Below are 16901 nucleotides of genomic sequence, written 5' to 3' on the forward strand. Positions count from 1 at the left end.
AAGAGAAATGGTGAAACTTGTGAATTAATTTGGTATGCACAGATGAGCAGCACAGCACTATGCAACAGAAATCTCTAGTTCTTTCGAGTAAACAAAAGCCTAGTCTCCCTGGGTTCTGTTTTTGTTTAACTCTGTTTACTATGATTAATATCCTTCCTGCAGGATCATTTATGCTAGTTCTTCCTGAGAGCGGTGTGATGGATAGTGCTAGACACCCTGCATCTCTTATGCCTCTGTTCTTCAACCAAATCCAGATGAGTCAAAATGAATGAGAGTACCTGTGAAGAGCAGCTACTCAGAAAAGCAAAGGCATTATGCTGATCTGAAGTGTGTCAATTTGGACATACTTTTCATCCTCCCACTTTCAAAATCAAATTGTTATAGTCATGGTGCAGAACAAGGACATTACTAGGGGCTAGCCAGGTTTAATCTGCAGTTTTCTTCCTTTTGCATTTTTACAAATGCAAAATACCTTTTGTTATTGTTGGTGTTGTTGTTTCTTTTTTAGTTAAAAACAAAACAAAACAGAAAATGCAAGTTGATATGTTTAAGTTGATCACAATGAATCTGAGGATAAGCTGCTATGCTCTGTTCTCTGATAAACAGAGACGTTATTGTGCAGTCCTGGATATAGTCACTGATTATACTGTTTGGGCCATGAAAGCAAAATGTGTTGCAAGGGCTTGGGTGTCTGTAATGAACCAGTTGTAAATGCTGTGGTTGGTGTCTAAGCAGCTGCTGAGACCACTGTCAGAATTTCACCGCCGTAAAGGAGCTATCATGAGTTATTCCATTGTTTTAGGATGGAAAAGAACAGTTGTTTGTATACGTTTCTTTTTTTTTTCTTTTTTTTTTTTTTTTCCTAAAACAGAACAAACGTTGGCTGTAAACTGCATTTACAGTGTTCCAGGCTATATCAGTGGAAAGGATTTGTATTTGCCTGAGATTGCCTTTGTCTTCAGTGTAACGTGTCAGACTCAGAGTATCATTGCAGCCTAAAGGTTCATTTTTCAGGAGGTTTTGCTGCTGCGTACCCTGAACATTCATTCCGCTGTGGGCAACTTTCCCTGTACATGCACTGATTCACTCCCAGAATACATCTGTGAATATAATTGAGCCCTAAGTTTGGATATTAAGAATCTTATGTATTTTTTAAGAACACGTATCATTTTAATACTGGATTCAAGCCTCTTAGGGTTGTCTTAAAATAAACCGTACAGCCTGACATGGGTAACACTTGATTATTGACGTGTAAACAGCAAAGAACTTTGCCACTAGTAAATTGTATCAAATGCAGAATGTTAGCTACTGATTGCCTGAAAATCCTAATTCTTGTAGGTGAAACTATGGTGTAAGACCTTTGGCACTCAAACCTCCTGCCTCGCTCTAGTTTAGGGAACGGTGAGTTCTCAGTTACAGGGAGTGGGAAGGTGATGTCATTGAAAAACTATTGCCCTGCTTTGATACTAGTAAACGTGCTCAAAGTTCTCTAGGGACCTCTAAGGGCTGAAAAATTCTCCCTACCACAGTTGCTGTGGGATAGAGGTAGTTTTTCTCTCATTTTCTGAAACCTTCTTTGCTGGTGTTTTTAGCTAGAATGCAAGTGAAGGGTATTTTGGAAAATAAGTCTGTATCTTCACCCATAAGAAAATGTGTTCAAACTGAAGCTGGATGCATTCTTATATCATGTACGGAAACAAAGACAGGAACAAAAAATGCCAGAAGTGTGTAGTGTGTGCGTGTTTGTGTGTGTGCGGATAGATACTTTGGGGGATGGGGGGGGGGGGGGGAGGGGAGCGACAGATGAAGCCCTTTGCAAAACAAAGTAGTGGATGCCAATGTTGATGTTTTTAGGCATGCCTTTCACTAGTGACTCTGTGATAACTTATTAACAATCGAAACTTGGGGGCTGGATTTCTCCTTTTTCTTTTCAGCACGTACAGCGTGAAAGAAATAGAGTGAAAGGTCCTGGCAAGATGCCCATCCTACTTCTCGGATAAAGGGTGAGTGATGCAACACCATGACTCTTTTTCCCTCTCACATCTTGCCCATCACTTGGGGAAGTGAGCAATTACTTAGCTTTTTCGTGCCTGCCAGCTCTTCTGGGCTTTGTCTTGCTTGTTCTGGTGACAGGCAATCTCACACTACTTCTGGCCACCTGCTGACCTCACAGGGCCTAACCCAGCCTTGGAGGCATTTGAAGTTAGAGATTTGTTTGGATCTGAGTTCTGATGCTGGCCGGTGTCTTTGTAACGGGGCCATCATGTGTACTACATCCACAGACCCAGGGTGCGTGCCAGCATTACCAATGACACGTATAAGTCTCTAAGATGCCTCCTCCTTCTCCCTCCCACAGTTACAAATACAGCTTTTTGAGCTTTAGGACCTACGTGTTGTGAGTTTTCTTCCCAACCCTGAAGCCCAAGTTTGGTTTGTTTAATCTGAGAATAGGACGTTCTCTGCAATTTTCCATGCCGTAATGAGGCTTTGAGCAGGGCTGCAAGTATCACAAGACTCCTGATAACATCATGGGAGCTAACAACACTAGCACTTGAGGTAGCTTTGCAGATTCAGCCTTTTTCTGAAAATAACATTCCAACAACGCAGAGATAAACGGAATTGTTTCAGAACAATCTTGCAGAATATTTTACTTTGATCTTTTTTTTTTTTTTTTTTTCCCTTTACATAAAGACACTCTTCAGATCATCTGAATGGGATTTAAATAGCCATATGATCACTCCCATGTCACTTGATCCATGACATAACTCAGCTTGAGGAAAGAGACAGACAGAAGTAAAGTTTTAGCTCCATTTGCAAAAGTTGAAAAAAGTGATGAGGATGTTTGAAACACATTTTTAAACTCTCAGTGACACTCACTAGCATCTTAGTCCAATCTGTAGCATCACTGAAACAAGTAATGTTCAGCAGTATCCACCAGCAAGCACAGTCTCTGGTGATGTCACCAGTGACATGTCTCAGAACTGTCACCTGCTTGCCTGCAGCCCTGACCACAGCCTGGGATTGCTGGAGCACTTCATCCGGCAGAATTGCAAGGTGGTGAGTCAAAGGTGAAATGCCAGCAAGAGAGAATGATTGCTGGTTTCGCTGGCTGAAATACCAGTCGTATTATGCATTTATTATACTTACACAGCAAGACAACAAAGATAGAGCAAGGGAATAAACTGCAGGAGAACTACATTGTCGGGAAGAGATGGTATGCAAACATGATAAAGAGTACAACTGTGATAAAAAAGCAGTAAAACATTGCCTGATATATGTAGTGGCTGATATGATATTGGACATTCAGACGGGCGTATTATTTCCTTAAATGAGATTTATTTATTTATTTATTTATTTATTTGTACACTGCTTCCTGCACATGCTTTCCACTTGCAGCTGCTCCAATTCACAGTAGCATCAGGACTAAAGCATTGCCTACAACTGGTATATGGGTAATACTTACTGAAACTTAGGTCCCAGGCATGCAGCTAAGCCCATGGACATGAGGCACATGCTTGAGTACAGTTCTTGTACTTAAAGTCAGGGATATGCTTCAGTGCCTGCAACAGCAGCATTTTGTATTTGAATGACTCTAACATTTCCCAGTAATAAAGCATATTATTAATATTGGCTTAATACAGAGATAAATATCACTCATTGCTCTAGGAAGTTGGGGAGACTGTCATTTTGTGACTTTCCTTTTTTAAACAAGGAAACTAGTTCTGGAAATAGAAAAATACAATATATTGCCTGTTTTGCATTTTTTATTCTGTTTCTTTTACTTTCATGTTTTGGAACAAACACTGACTAGGCAACCTTCACTGTTACAGTTTAGTGATTAAAAAACTAGAGGATTTTATTTTTTTTCACTAAATATGATCTGTAATCTATCTTGGAAAGACCCTACAGAATGATTAAATTTTGTTGAAGTCTAGGAATACTAGTTTTGAAACTTAGTAATTTTGAGGGAAGAAAGGTTCAATTGGTTTAAAAATAAACCCAAGTACTGTACAACATAATTATATCAGAAAACCAAAACAGTTAAGTTGTATTTCTGATAGATAAATTTTACAATTTTTGGCCACCAACCATGATATAAGATGAATTTGTGAGCATAACATAAAGGTTATGTAAGCCTCTCTCTCTCATTGTAAAGAGTCTCATTTCCAAAAGGAAAAACTTAATCTAATCAAGAGAAAGTCTTTCAAGATCTCAGAAAGTTGGGAGAAAAAAAAAAAAGAGATTCAGTTATGGTGCATTATTCTTACCAAGATTAATGTAATAGCTGTCTCTTAATGAAATCTAGAAATGACAGACATGGTGATAGGGATGTGCTGCAAGCAGACATAGGCATATGACCTCACAGAGAACATTCAAGACCCTAATTCTATGACAACTTGTTAATGTGCTTAGCTTTATGCATGTGAGGAGTCTCTTTGCTTCAAATTACACATATGCTTCATGTTTGTAACCTTACCCTTCCAGGACATCTTCCAGCAAATTCAACACTCGTTTATTTTCCTCCAAATGCTAACTACATTACACGCTTTCCTCCCTTTCAGTCACTTAAAAAAAAACATGATCCATTAAGTCAATGGCAAAATTCCCAATGACTTCTGTAATGCTGGAAGTTAAGCTTTCTGCTTATGAAACTTAAACCTTTCTTTTGAGAAAACTGTCCAACATTATAAAAAAGTCATTTTGGTCCTGCAGCTCTGCAAAATGGTCAGTGTTTTATACTTTTCCCCTTATACTTAATAGCATTTGTTTTCAGCAATTATCATCAGTGTTCTTTGTGCTGTTTGGAAGACATGCTAATGATGGAGGTCATGTCTACTTCATCTGGACATTTAAAGATCCCGTGATGATATTTACAAGAATTTTCAGTCTCTTTTCCTCAACCTCTCCTGTGTAAGATGCTGTCTGTCAGATTTTTCCTACTATGTACATAAGAATTGGTTGCCATCCTATGATATAATTATGATATAAAGATGATATAATGATTGCAGAAGATGTTAGTAGGAACTCTTTATTAAGAGACAGTAGCCAGGAGAAACAAGATGCTGAAGATTTCTAATGAGGTTAATTTACGGGGAAATATGGGATGAGTTTATACATGTTTCACCTCAGCCATGCCAACACTGTTAATATCTTCCTTCTCACTTCTGAAGCAAAGCCGTGATAGAAAGATTTCTCTGTGCTTCATGTCTCCTCTTCTAGCCTTGGCTCTACTAAGAGGTAACAAAGAAGAAGAGCAGGTTTCAGAAGGTATGAAAGGAAGCTGCAAAGAATTGTGGACTTACTGATAATGGATTTCCTACATTCAGTAGTGTCAACATCTTTGTTCAGAATGTACTATGAAATATAGAACAGAATAAGACCTTCACAGAGGCAGACTTGACATATTATCTGCAAGTTGAGAGTCAGAGGTTGATGACTGCTGGAATCAAGCACTGGTTCTACAGATCACAGATCAATAGGTAGGATGGATTCTACCTTTTAGTTCAGATGTGGATTCATTTCTATTTTCAATTTCTGTTAAGCTAATATAAGTTGAAAATTCTCTGAAGTACAATGCATTGTGCAGAATTAAACTTCAAACCCTTCCTGAGGACATTGAAGCAACCTGCTACCATAACTATGCATTATTCACCATGATACTCTCTATGAAACAAAAATATTCCCACTTTTAATGTTGGTCTTTATAGAGTTTTTTTGGAAAGTGGAGATCGGATAATGAGACAGTTTAGCTAGCCAGTGCCTTGACATGTTTCATTTATGGCTTGATTAGACCATGATTTAATGAGATACTGTACTACATGAAAGCACATCATCTTCAGTCATTTAACACTGACTGCAGTCTGAATGTTTCATTTTGGCAGTGTCTCTGCACTTTTGAAATAATAAATAAATAAACAAACAAACAAATAAATAAATACAACAACCAAACAGCACTAAAGCATAATTTAAGTAGAAAGTTTCATTCCAACTGCAGTAGGCAATTACAAAGAAAACCATTCTGAGACTGCCCACTTCTTTGCTTCTCTTTTCAGTCCTATAGACTATGTGTTAGTGCATCTGAGGTTTTATTATATTGTATAGAATGTGTTTAGAATTTAAGATATGTAAGGGAAAAGCAGACAAAAGGACAATCTCATGTTTCCATTCAACTTCCCTGTGTGTGTAATTCCAGAGACTCAGAAAGGTGATCCATTGTCTAGATTTTGTGACTGCTGAATCTCTGTTACAGGGTGTCTCAGGATAACATTGAATTTTTTGATATTCTTATTTGCACTGCTTCCAGCGGAGGGGCAGCTCTTGAGCACTGACATGTGCCAGTGTTTTTTCTCTGATGAATGGCTTCTAAGCATCCAAAGCTTCACTAAATGGTACTGTAGACTGAATAATCCCGGAGTTGTAAATGATCTGAGGTACTGCTGCAGTGTTTCAGGTTCACCTCCATTTGCAGTCTTTTTGCACTGAATGGATTTCAGTTGAAGCTAGTGGTCCAAAGAACCAAGGCAATCTTACTGGTGGATTTTCTAATATGTAGTTCTCATATACGTTCTCACTTGGGAACAAAGCGTAATGACATATGGAAAGGCTCACATCTATTTCTTGGCTTTCGGTTAATTGTTTAAACTGAAACAAGAGTTTGAAGAAAAAAAAAAGACATTAAGAATAAATTATGTCATGCTGAGATGAGGTTAATTATTTAACATCTGGCAAAAGCAGATAGATTCTCAGTTAACACAGTAGAATCCATTCAGTCAGCACCTTGATAAGCACCATGTCTCTTTCACTGGCTCGGATTCCTTCCTGGAGTTCCTGTGTATGTGCTTTCCAGTTCCTCTGAAGACTGGCTAGGCTACCCATCAAGTCTGTTTAAAATGATTGTCTTCCATTGCCTGCAAGGCTTTGGTAATTTACAAGTGTGAATGATGTACATGTGCAGTTTCTTACTGTGTGGCCCACTTGTCCTGCAATTTAACTTCTTACTGAGTAGCTTGAGTAGGTTCAGTGTTGTGTGTCTGCATCCTGGGATGGCAGTTCTCAAAGGTATTTTTGCTGAGATGTGGCCACTGCACATGAACACAACTCCTGTGTGCTGGAGTTTGGGAGAACATGATTTGCAATCGTGGTCATACATGGTGTTCTTGGTGTCCACACACATGCTTGCAATTTGCTGGCATGTGATGTAGTCTTCCTAGTAGGAATCCACAGTTAGTTCTCCTTATGTTACCACAGGGTTCAACTATATTTAATGCTGAAGGAGACATTTTTGGCTTAATGTTAGGGAAACATGGCCATCTTGAACCTCTTTCAAGAGGAAATCCCTAGGATCACGTTTGAAGCTCTTAAAGGTTATTCCCAAAGAAGCACTTTCAAATTATAATAACTAATTATTCATATTTGTATGGTCCCCCTGGGTCCCAGTATATCTGTACAGGTCTTTCCATGGCCTTCATCTTTTCAGTGACCTTTTTTCACTTGTCATTTGAGTTAGCAGGAACATAGTAAGATTATTCTGTATTAGCAGAAAAATCTCCAGTCCTGCTTTATTTCACATTCATAAAGGAGAAAAAGGCAGAAATGAGAATTTCAGGTATGCTAAAACTCTCAATGAGCAAAGAACAAACATGAAATATTCTTGAAGAAGAAAGAATTCATTTATTTTTACACCTCTCTCTTAAGAACCTGAGCATCTCTGCCTGTGATTGAAGGGCAAAGCAGTACCGGCACTGCTGTCATGCCCAATACTTAGAGCTAAATGTAGGAGAAACACCTTTACTAATCTCTCATATTTGTTGTCCACTGGATTAAAATTCTCCAGTATTTCTGTTTTGAAGTGTTGACATTTCACTGCACCTGCAGGTCAGTGCCACAGGGCTGCAGAGTTTCAGGGAAGTGTGAGTGTTAGGTGTTACGCTCAGAAAACCCCACTCTGCTCTCATTTTAAGAGTATAAATCAGAGGTCATTGCACTGTAACCAGCAGATTTTCTGCAGTCGGTGTGAAATCATCAACCGATTCAACAACTTCATGTCTCAGAGTCTGGAGATACTCAGGCTTGATGCTTCAGATCCTAGCCAAGGCACGTCCTGTGTGTTTCCTACTTAACTAACACTTGCACAATTGATGGCCAAACATTCTTTCTGGAGAATTTACCATTTCCAAATATATTTATCTTTCAAGTAAATAAATTTTGTGTTAATTAGTGACAGCTCACTGCTAAAATATTCACTTCATTCTTTTATCACCCTGTGGCAGAGTTCTGCGTGCCCTGCCAGCTGTCCTTCACAGCAGGTCTTAAAAGTTTGAAGCCTTATTTGGTGTCTGCAGTGACCTTTCAAATTCCAGAATGTAGTTGGGGCTACACAACTCACAAATATAACACTTGTTAATAAAATGTCAGCGTTGTTGCAGTCAGGCTTACGTCAATCTTACAAACTGCATTTTCAGTCATCCTAATAGCTCAGAATTGTGTATATCTGGTGGCAGAGTTGCAAGAGGGGCAAAACATTCAAAAAAGCACCCTTCTGTTCCATCCGTATAACCAGTTCACAACTCTACCCCCTGGGGAAAAATCATTTCCCCCGTTTACATTCCAACAAACAGTTGGTTTCTTCATTGCTTAGGTGACCTCAAGTAAACCCAGAAATGCCAGTTTTTAAAGACTAAAAGATTGCCTAAATCTTCAATCCCATAACTAATAGCAATAGGAAAAGGAAAAAAAAAAAAAAAAAGGCAGAATGGCTAGCAGATGTTTCCTAAAGAAGATATAAACAAGGAAAACGAGCAGTCAGATTTTCCTTTAACTTTATAGTGCAGTTTACAAGTTCATTAAACAGGACTTCTGTGCAGGTCAGCCCTTGCTGAGGGATTGTTTAAGTTGAAGAATTCTTGATTTCCTGCTGAACTGACTCACTTGATAAGATGCTTCATAATGACATCAGCAGCAGTTGAATAGTTAAAATGTTTGGATTGTATGAACCCCTGTAGTTTAGATGGTTCTTGACCTTCTCTGTGTAAGTAATGATTACTTACATACCTGCAGGCATGCTGAAAGCTCTCTGTAATGTACTGGAGAAAAATAACACAGATATCATTCAAAACTATCACATTTGTAGTCTTTGAATACAGATATTATAGCTGTTTAGATTTTAATGATCTGTCTTGTATAGGTGCTTGAAGCCATTTTTTTCCCCATCTATTTAGTGAAACTACATAAGCAATTCATGCGGTGTTTTTAAGGTTTATCCAAGTGTAGATATTGCCTGTGTTCCTCCTCGAAATTGGCATTGTTATGATGTTTAGCTCTTGTCATAGTCTTAAAAAAAAGTTTTTAATATTAAAAATATTCTTAATTAATATTTATATTAATATTCTATGCTGGCACTGATTTTCCTCTTGTTCTGTAGAAGATTTTTATTTGCAGAAAACCAGTTGTTATCAATGCAAACTTTACAACAGACCTCAGTAGATTTTTAATTGACTCAGTAGATTTTTAATTGACTTTAATTGACTGGGCTAATACTAGGCAGCTGGAGGTTGAGGACACATACAATTCTCATATGATCTATAATAAGGAAAAATCAGAATACTCTGAAATAATCGCAAAGAATATGTAGTATATTGGCAAATTCTGCATGGAAAAATAAAAATATTTGAAAATATATGTCCTTGCAGGAAATGATACAGGCTTGCAGGAAATGATACAGGCCATTTCTAAAGCATCTCATCCACTGACTTGAGGGTGACTGGGCATAGATACAGGAATCTGAAATCACAGATAGATCTGTATTTTAATTACGAAATAAGAATGTTGGCTCCACTATCTTAGTTAACAAAACAGATATTCCCACTTTTTTCCCAAGCACAATAAATGAACACTCAAAATCAGCTCAAAATATTATCACCTCATATTAAATAGGAGACTATTGTTAAATGGCGCATGCAAATAGTATCTATATCACAATATAGTCATAACTATTTGGGATTAAATGTTCCAAAATACTTTAAATTACTATTGCATAGCTTATTAGGAGATCTTTGAAGAAATTCTTGAGAACTGCTTTAATAAATATTAAACAGGATAAGACATATCTTTATATCTTTGTATTCATTGTGGAGTTGCTGCACTCACTTAATGGAAATTGGCCTGGAATTGCTACAGGTCCAACAGCAACATTTGGTGCATAGTTTGTAAACTCATTTGTTATGTTTGTAAATCTTTTTTAATGCTCCTGATGTTCTTAGAAGATGTCATCTCTCCCTTTCTGTATAAACACTTTTGTGGTGTTGGCAATCCCAACTTAAAAAAATAAAAATAAAAAATGGAAGGAGTTATAGTACAGCTTTATTTAAAAAAAAAAAATCCAGCTCCGTGAAGTTAAAAAAGTAGCAAGCATTACAAACTATTTGAAATTTGCACAAAACAACTCTCATTTGACATAATTTAGATTTTGTGAGTTTAGTTACAAATTACAGCAAGGATATTTTCTTAGCTGTTATCAACAAAAGCATCTTCCTTCCCAAAGCAAGATTGGTCTGGTTCAGCTAAGGCCTGTTCTTTTGGTTCCTTCCCTCTTTTTTCCATTGAGATAGTAGCTTCTGGGTAGCTTAAAACTTTTTTTTTTTTTTTTTCAGTAAGTTATTTATTTACATTTTTTTCTTTTTTTTTTTTTTGAATTGTCCTGTCCAAACAGAAGTCTGTCATAGCCAGCATCCTTTGAATGACTGATTCACATGATAAAATAATTTCTAGTGCCATCAGTATCAGGTGCAGACCTAAATATAGTGAGTTACCACTGATCAGCATGCACTCATCTTTTAGAAAAATGCACATGATATATCCATGTTAAGTGACATCTTCCATAGGATTAAGTGTTGTGGGATGTCAACTGTGAATATGACTAAGAATAAGATTATGTAATGTGGACTAAGAGAGATGTTTCTTAGAAATTCATAGCTCTCTGCAGATCTCCTCGTAACTGTATGGTAAATTAATGCATGCTGTCACTTCTTTCAGTCATCAAAAGTTGTGTAAATAAAATAAGCTGTCACATTTTTGGTTCTTTTCTGTGTGAAATTTAAAACATTCCTCAAGCTAATAAACTCGAGTCTAGGACTGCTGGTATGTGCTTGACTTTTTCAAGCTGTATACTTCAAAGTGTAGAAGCTAGATAAGCTAACAGCTCATTCAGTGAAGTTATTGTGTTGGAGGAAGCATGTCTATCAAATACTTGCTCTACAAATTTGAATAGATGTCGTTGTTCTCAGTAATGTCACCCACTCTGAGGCTGCAGGCATTGTTTGAACAGAGGGAATGTGAAGCATTTATTTTATTTTATTTTATTCAGGGGTGCTTCTTGGCAGGGAAGTCAGCCACTCTTTTTCTGGATCTTTATCAAAATGATGATGCAACAGTACTGGGGAGGCTGAGTACACATCTGGCCAAAGTGTTGAAGATCAAGGCAATGGTTTAGCACATGGTCTTCAGAGTAGATGAAACTCAATGTGAGAAATGAAAGAAACCACGATAATTAAATGTTGCTTGTGGTTTTCTCAGAATGTGGGTGCTAAGGAATTAACTTTGTCGGGTGCTAAGGAACACATATTTGGTTTTGTCATTTATCAATTGTAAGCACAGATCGCACAGTGGCTGACTTCTGTTTCTCCTTGGTACTCTAGGTCAGTGTGTTACAGACATCTGCCCATTGCAGCAATCCGATTGTAAGACAAACACCATCAGCACAAATACATTCCTTGTCCTAGTTACACCAATACAATCTGGCCCCTGGTGTTTATTTCAGCACTGAGTGATTCTTTTGGTTATTTATAGATTGGTCTGAGATTGTGTCAGTGGGGCAAGAGTGAAGCTGCGTTAGCAGCCAGAGTACTCCAGAGAGGTCTGTTGGCTGAAACTTGTCCACTGCCTGTGTAAAAGTCACGGTGAAGAAGTGGCCTTGCATCTTTGCTACCGTGGAGCAAATGCTCTATGGACTTTGCCTTGGACCAGCAGCGAAAGACCTCAGACGCATACTGGAAGAAAAGCTGTGACTCATGATTCTGTTTTTTTTCTTCCCTAGTTATCTGGGAGGGAAGTAATCTCTCTCTCTGATATATATGATTCAGAGGTAGCATTGTTTGCCTGGTGTTCTTGAGAAAGGGGTTGGGAGGGACATAGCAAATTATATGTGATGGGCAGGACTTTGCTTTATCCAAAGTAAGTCAAAGTACAAGAGTACTTACACAGCTGCAAAGTCTGTTCTTGCTCCCTTATCTGACTTGCCTAAAAAAGCCTTATAGCTCTGTGAATCTTTATGTATCTGCATGACAAATACTTTTGCCAGACTGAATTGAGTTTCTGTCAATGCTGTCAATCCTCCATGGCTCCATTACAGTTGCTCAGGGACTCTCAAAGATGGCTAAGCAAATTAGATGGACAGGAACTGAGTTGAAGCTTTCTAGGGAATGAAAGGATAGAAAAGTAATTTTGTAGGTTGGCTGAGCTCTTGATGAGATGTTTAACGCTGCTGTGATTTAATTGTATTCCTAATGGTGCATTAGGGTGTTTGAGCATTTTGCTAGGAGTCTCCTGGTTATTATTTAAATCGAAAGAAATGAAACACAATAGGTGTCATTAAAAATCTCTCTCTTTGTATTGGAGAAGATTAGTAGCATTGTACATGTATCTAGTAAGATACATTGGTCCTGATCCTTATTTTCATGAATGCTCTTTTACACATTTTGTACAGCTAAAATGCTACTGACGTTGTTACAAATTATTTATACTCTGTCTTTCTGCTCTTGAGGGCTCCACTCAGGCATGGTGCCATCCTATACTGCTTTTGAGCATGCCACAGTTGTGCTCTGAGTTCAGGAACTAGCTCAAGGGATATGAGTTTGTGTGCCTTGGCCCACAGAACAAATGAAAACAGACCCATCTTCTCTACAATGTGAGTACTTCAGTCTGTACTTTGGACCATCTTGTCTTTGTTAGAGACACCACTGTGCTTTTTAGCCCATCCACTATTAATTAATGAAAGGCCAAGTAGCAAAGACGAGCTCTCAGAAAAGGGGAGAAGATAGCAACAATACTGTTTCCTAAGGAAGTGCCAATGTTGCATGGGAATGCATGACCACAGTCATTGAGTGAATGTGATTAATCCTTTAATTGCTGTAACATAAAATTAGCTCCTAGGGTTTTCTTCTTCTATTACCTGCTGTGATCTCCATGAATCTATGTAAGGAAAGATTCTTACATACAAAGAGGAAGCCTAATGTGAGGTCAAAAACTTACTGAGAATAATAACTTTTGGGTGAGCATTGAGCTTTATCATGTTTTTCACAGTAGTTTCAGTAATTGCTTCTCCTCTGTTAACTTTGTTTTGCATTTCACCTTCTTGTCTCTGCAACAGTTTCTTGTGTTGTATTCTTGTACTGGACTACTGTTTCATGTTGGAAGTTAGGAGAAATTTCTTCCCAGAAAGAGCAGTCAGGCATTGGAATGGGTTGCCCAGGGAAGTGGTGGAGTCACCGTCCCTGGGGGTGTTCAAGGAGAGGTTGGACGTGGTGCCTGGGGACATGGTTTAGTGGGTGACATTGGTGGTAGGGGGATGGTTGGACAAGATGATCTTGGAGGTCTTTTCCATCCTTAATGAGTCTGTGATTCTATGATATTGGAGTGATTATTATCTCAGTTCTACTATGAATAAGAACGTACTACTTCTGTATATTACTTAATTATTTTCATTGTTCTGGAATGACCATAACTATTAGTAGTCTTTGGGGCATGAGAATAAATGCTTCCAAGGAAAGATATGAAGTAAAATATATACTCATGTTTTCTTTCAGTCTGGGGAGGTAAACATTTTTTTTTTCTCTCTCTCTCTCTTTTTTTCTTTTATTTTTTTTCTTTTTCTTTTTCTTTTTCTTTTTCTTTTTCTTTTTCTTTTTCTTTTTCTTTTTCTTTTTCTTTTTCTTTTTCTTTTTCTTTTTCTTTTTCTTTTTCTTTTTCTTTTTCTTTTTTTCTTTTTCTTTTTCTTTTTCTTTTTCTTTTTCTTTTTCTTTTTCTTTTTCTTTTTCTTTTTCTTTTTCTTTTTCTTTTTCTTTTTCTTTTTCTTTTTTTCTTTTTCTTTTTCTTTTTCTTTTTCTTTTTCTTTTTCTTTTTCTTTTTCTTTTTCTTTTTCTTTTTCTTTTTCTTTTTCTTTTTCTTTTTCTTTTTCTTTTTCTTTTTCTTTTTCTTTTTTTCTTTTTCTTTTTCTTTTTCTTTTTCTTTTTCTTTTTCTTTTTCTTTTTCTTTTTCTTTTTCTTTTTCTTTTTCTTTTTCTTTTTCTTTTTCTTTTTCTTTCTTTTCTTTTTCTTTTTTTCTTTTTTTCGAGTGTATTTTAAAACCAAGGACAGGTTTCTTCATTTATCTCTGTGCCTGACTTAATATCTTTTTTTTTTCTTTTAGGATCTAAAGTGGGGAAGAGGCCTGAGGAATCTGAAGGGTTTTCAAACAGATAAATCACTACACATTTATAAAAAACAAAATTAAAATAAATTAAAATAAAATAAAATATAAAATAAAATAAAATAAAATAAAATAAAATATAAAATAAAATAAAATAATAAAATTTCACTCAAGATGCTCAAAAGACAGAGGACTCATCCTAACAGTGTTCATGTTCAACTGCCTGGAGGCAAATTAGCAATAGAAAATACTCTTTGTGTTTGACAATTAAAGGTAATTATTTCCAATCAAATAAAAGCTTTCCTCTCAAATGAGTAGAAAAATATAAAGTCAGGCTTTGGTGATGTAGTTTCAGTTTCTATCATTTTGTTTCCCCATTTCACTACAGTTGTTAAGTCAGCATAACTACCCTATGGTGATGTGAAGATATGGAATAGAAACTTGGAACATACTTATTTATAAAAGATTAGTGGGTTTTAACTACTTTAGTAATTTTTATTTAGACAGTAGCAAGAAACTGCTTCATGTGAAGCTTTCACAATGGTAAATGTTTTTAATCACAGAAAAACTGCTTAGCCTCTGATGTTATGAATAGTTTTCCACCATTTTCTTAAGACGATAATTTCACAGCCTAAAATTTTGATTAGAAATTTTTGTCATTTCTTATTTACTTTGTGATATTAACTCTTTTCATTGCTGACCACTGATGGAAACAAGGATGTGGTCAGTAAGGGGGGGATACCTCACATAATTTAGAAGTCTGCAGCATAAATGCCTGTAGCTGAGTGGGTGAGTGAGCTCCCTTTAAAGTCAATGGAGAGGCAGAGGTATTTTTATAGTGTATTACCTCCAATGTATTTTTGATGTTAGTTTCAGGAAAAGAGGTGTGGCATCCTATGCTCTACTGACTATGTTTACTAGATATCTATTGACTCCATTAAGCCTGGGAAACTGGACTCTGCATCCTGGACTGTAGAAGTCTAATGAGTCTTATCAAGAAAAGTACATGCAAATCACAGAGATGATGAGAACAATCTGCAAGGATATTATGTGATACTAATTTGCAAATTATATAAGCCCATGATTAGGCCATTTGGCTGTTCCAGACTGCTGGCCGGTGAGGAAGAAAGGACAATATATACTTTGCACAGCTGGAGCAAAATGCTTATGTGGATGCTGGGGTGGTCAGTAGAGATGAAAATGATGTAAACTATGATGCAGGTAATTCTCCATAACAGGCAAGCTTTCTGAGACCTCTGTGTTATGTGAGATAATAAGAAGGTATTTGCTGGCAGGGAAAATTAACTGAATTGAGGACTTATGGGAAAAAAAAGTCATTCGGAAAATAGAAAATATGGGTTGAAATATTGAAAGCAAATGTTAAAACAAGTTGAAATGGAGAAAAACACACTGAAAATAAGACAATGTAAAGTGAACTAAGAAGATGCTATTGCCCTTGGAATATCCTGATGAAATTAAGTTACCATTGGACCAGACACAGGATAGTCCTTACATGAGAGACATCTCAAATAGCTTGAAAGCTAGATTTTTTTCTCAGTTTTCAGAATAGTTTTTCCATTTTAAACTTACAGGTCCATTGATTGGACCCAAGACCAAGACAATATTCTATGGAGTTTATGCAGTAGATTATCTTCATAGTAAATGGTTATTTCTCTTTCTCCACCCTTGTTTGATAGTTGCCCTGTGATTATTTCATTTGTTTTTTTTTTGCCTTCAGCTACAAGTCTATAATTAGAGCAAAGATCATTCAGGAATGTGCTTGTTGGAAGTCATCACAGGCGCATCACCACAGCTTAAAAGTGACAGCTTGATCCATAAATCAATGACTACCAAAAAGGACACCTCAGCCAGTCATTCATAAATGGGTGAGACATTCCACTGAGTTGCTTTTTGATACATTAGCGCTAGCTTTTGCTTCAACAATAGCAGAAATACTATCACAATCCATTATATCAATAGAGTTAAAACTGCAGGTGGCCTGGAGAACCCATTTTCAAGACTGTGTTGGATCGGTCACTCTGTAGTTCATGTTTGTTTCTTCAGTATGAAGAAATACACACAGTTACAACTGACCTTGATTTAAAAATAAAAAAAAGCAGGGAACAGGGGACACATTTTTCTCTTCAGTGTGTGGAGTTGTTCACTGAGAATTCGGTAAGAATCAATAACGTATAAAGGCAGAAGGCAGCTTTTGTAACTATCTGACAAATTATTCATTAGACAAAGGGATTAAACTGTGGCCTCATTATTAAGTGTTTAATCATACAGATCACAAAATTCCAATACAAACAATTTTTAATGATACAAAATCTGTTGCTATGTAAATATGTTCCAAATCACATGGTTTCAAACAGAAAAGTTTTCTTCAAAGAAATTCAAATTCAATTAAATTCAGATTTATGTGACTCAGATATCTAATT

General features: G+C 36.7%; 1 long non-coding RNA gene across 4 annotated transcripts in view; it reads left to right on the forward strand.

Moving 5' to 3' along the window:
* The first annotated feature begins 530 nt into the window (after window positions 1-530).
* The window catches only part of LOC308189509, a 106229-nt gene continuing 89858 nt past the window's right edge, over window positions 531-16901 (forward strand). For 2 of the 4 annotated variants that reach the window (XR_013946410.1, XR_013946411.1), the window contains exons 1-2: window positions 531-1688; window positions 1935-2003. This is a non-coding gene — a long non-coding RNA (uncharacterized lncRNA). Of the gene's footprint in view, window positions 1689-1723; window positions 2004-16901 lie in introns of those variants that run through there. The other 2 variants (XR_013946412.1, XR_013946413.1) reach the window with 2 other exon arrangements.

Source organism: Anser brachyrhynchus (assembly GCF_964034855.1).
Source record: "Anser brachyrhynchus genome assembly, chromosome: 2".
Lineage (NCBI taxonomy): Eukaryota > Metazoa > Chordata > Aves > Anseriformes > Anatidae > Anser > Anser brachyrhynchus.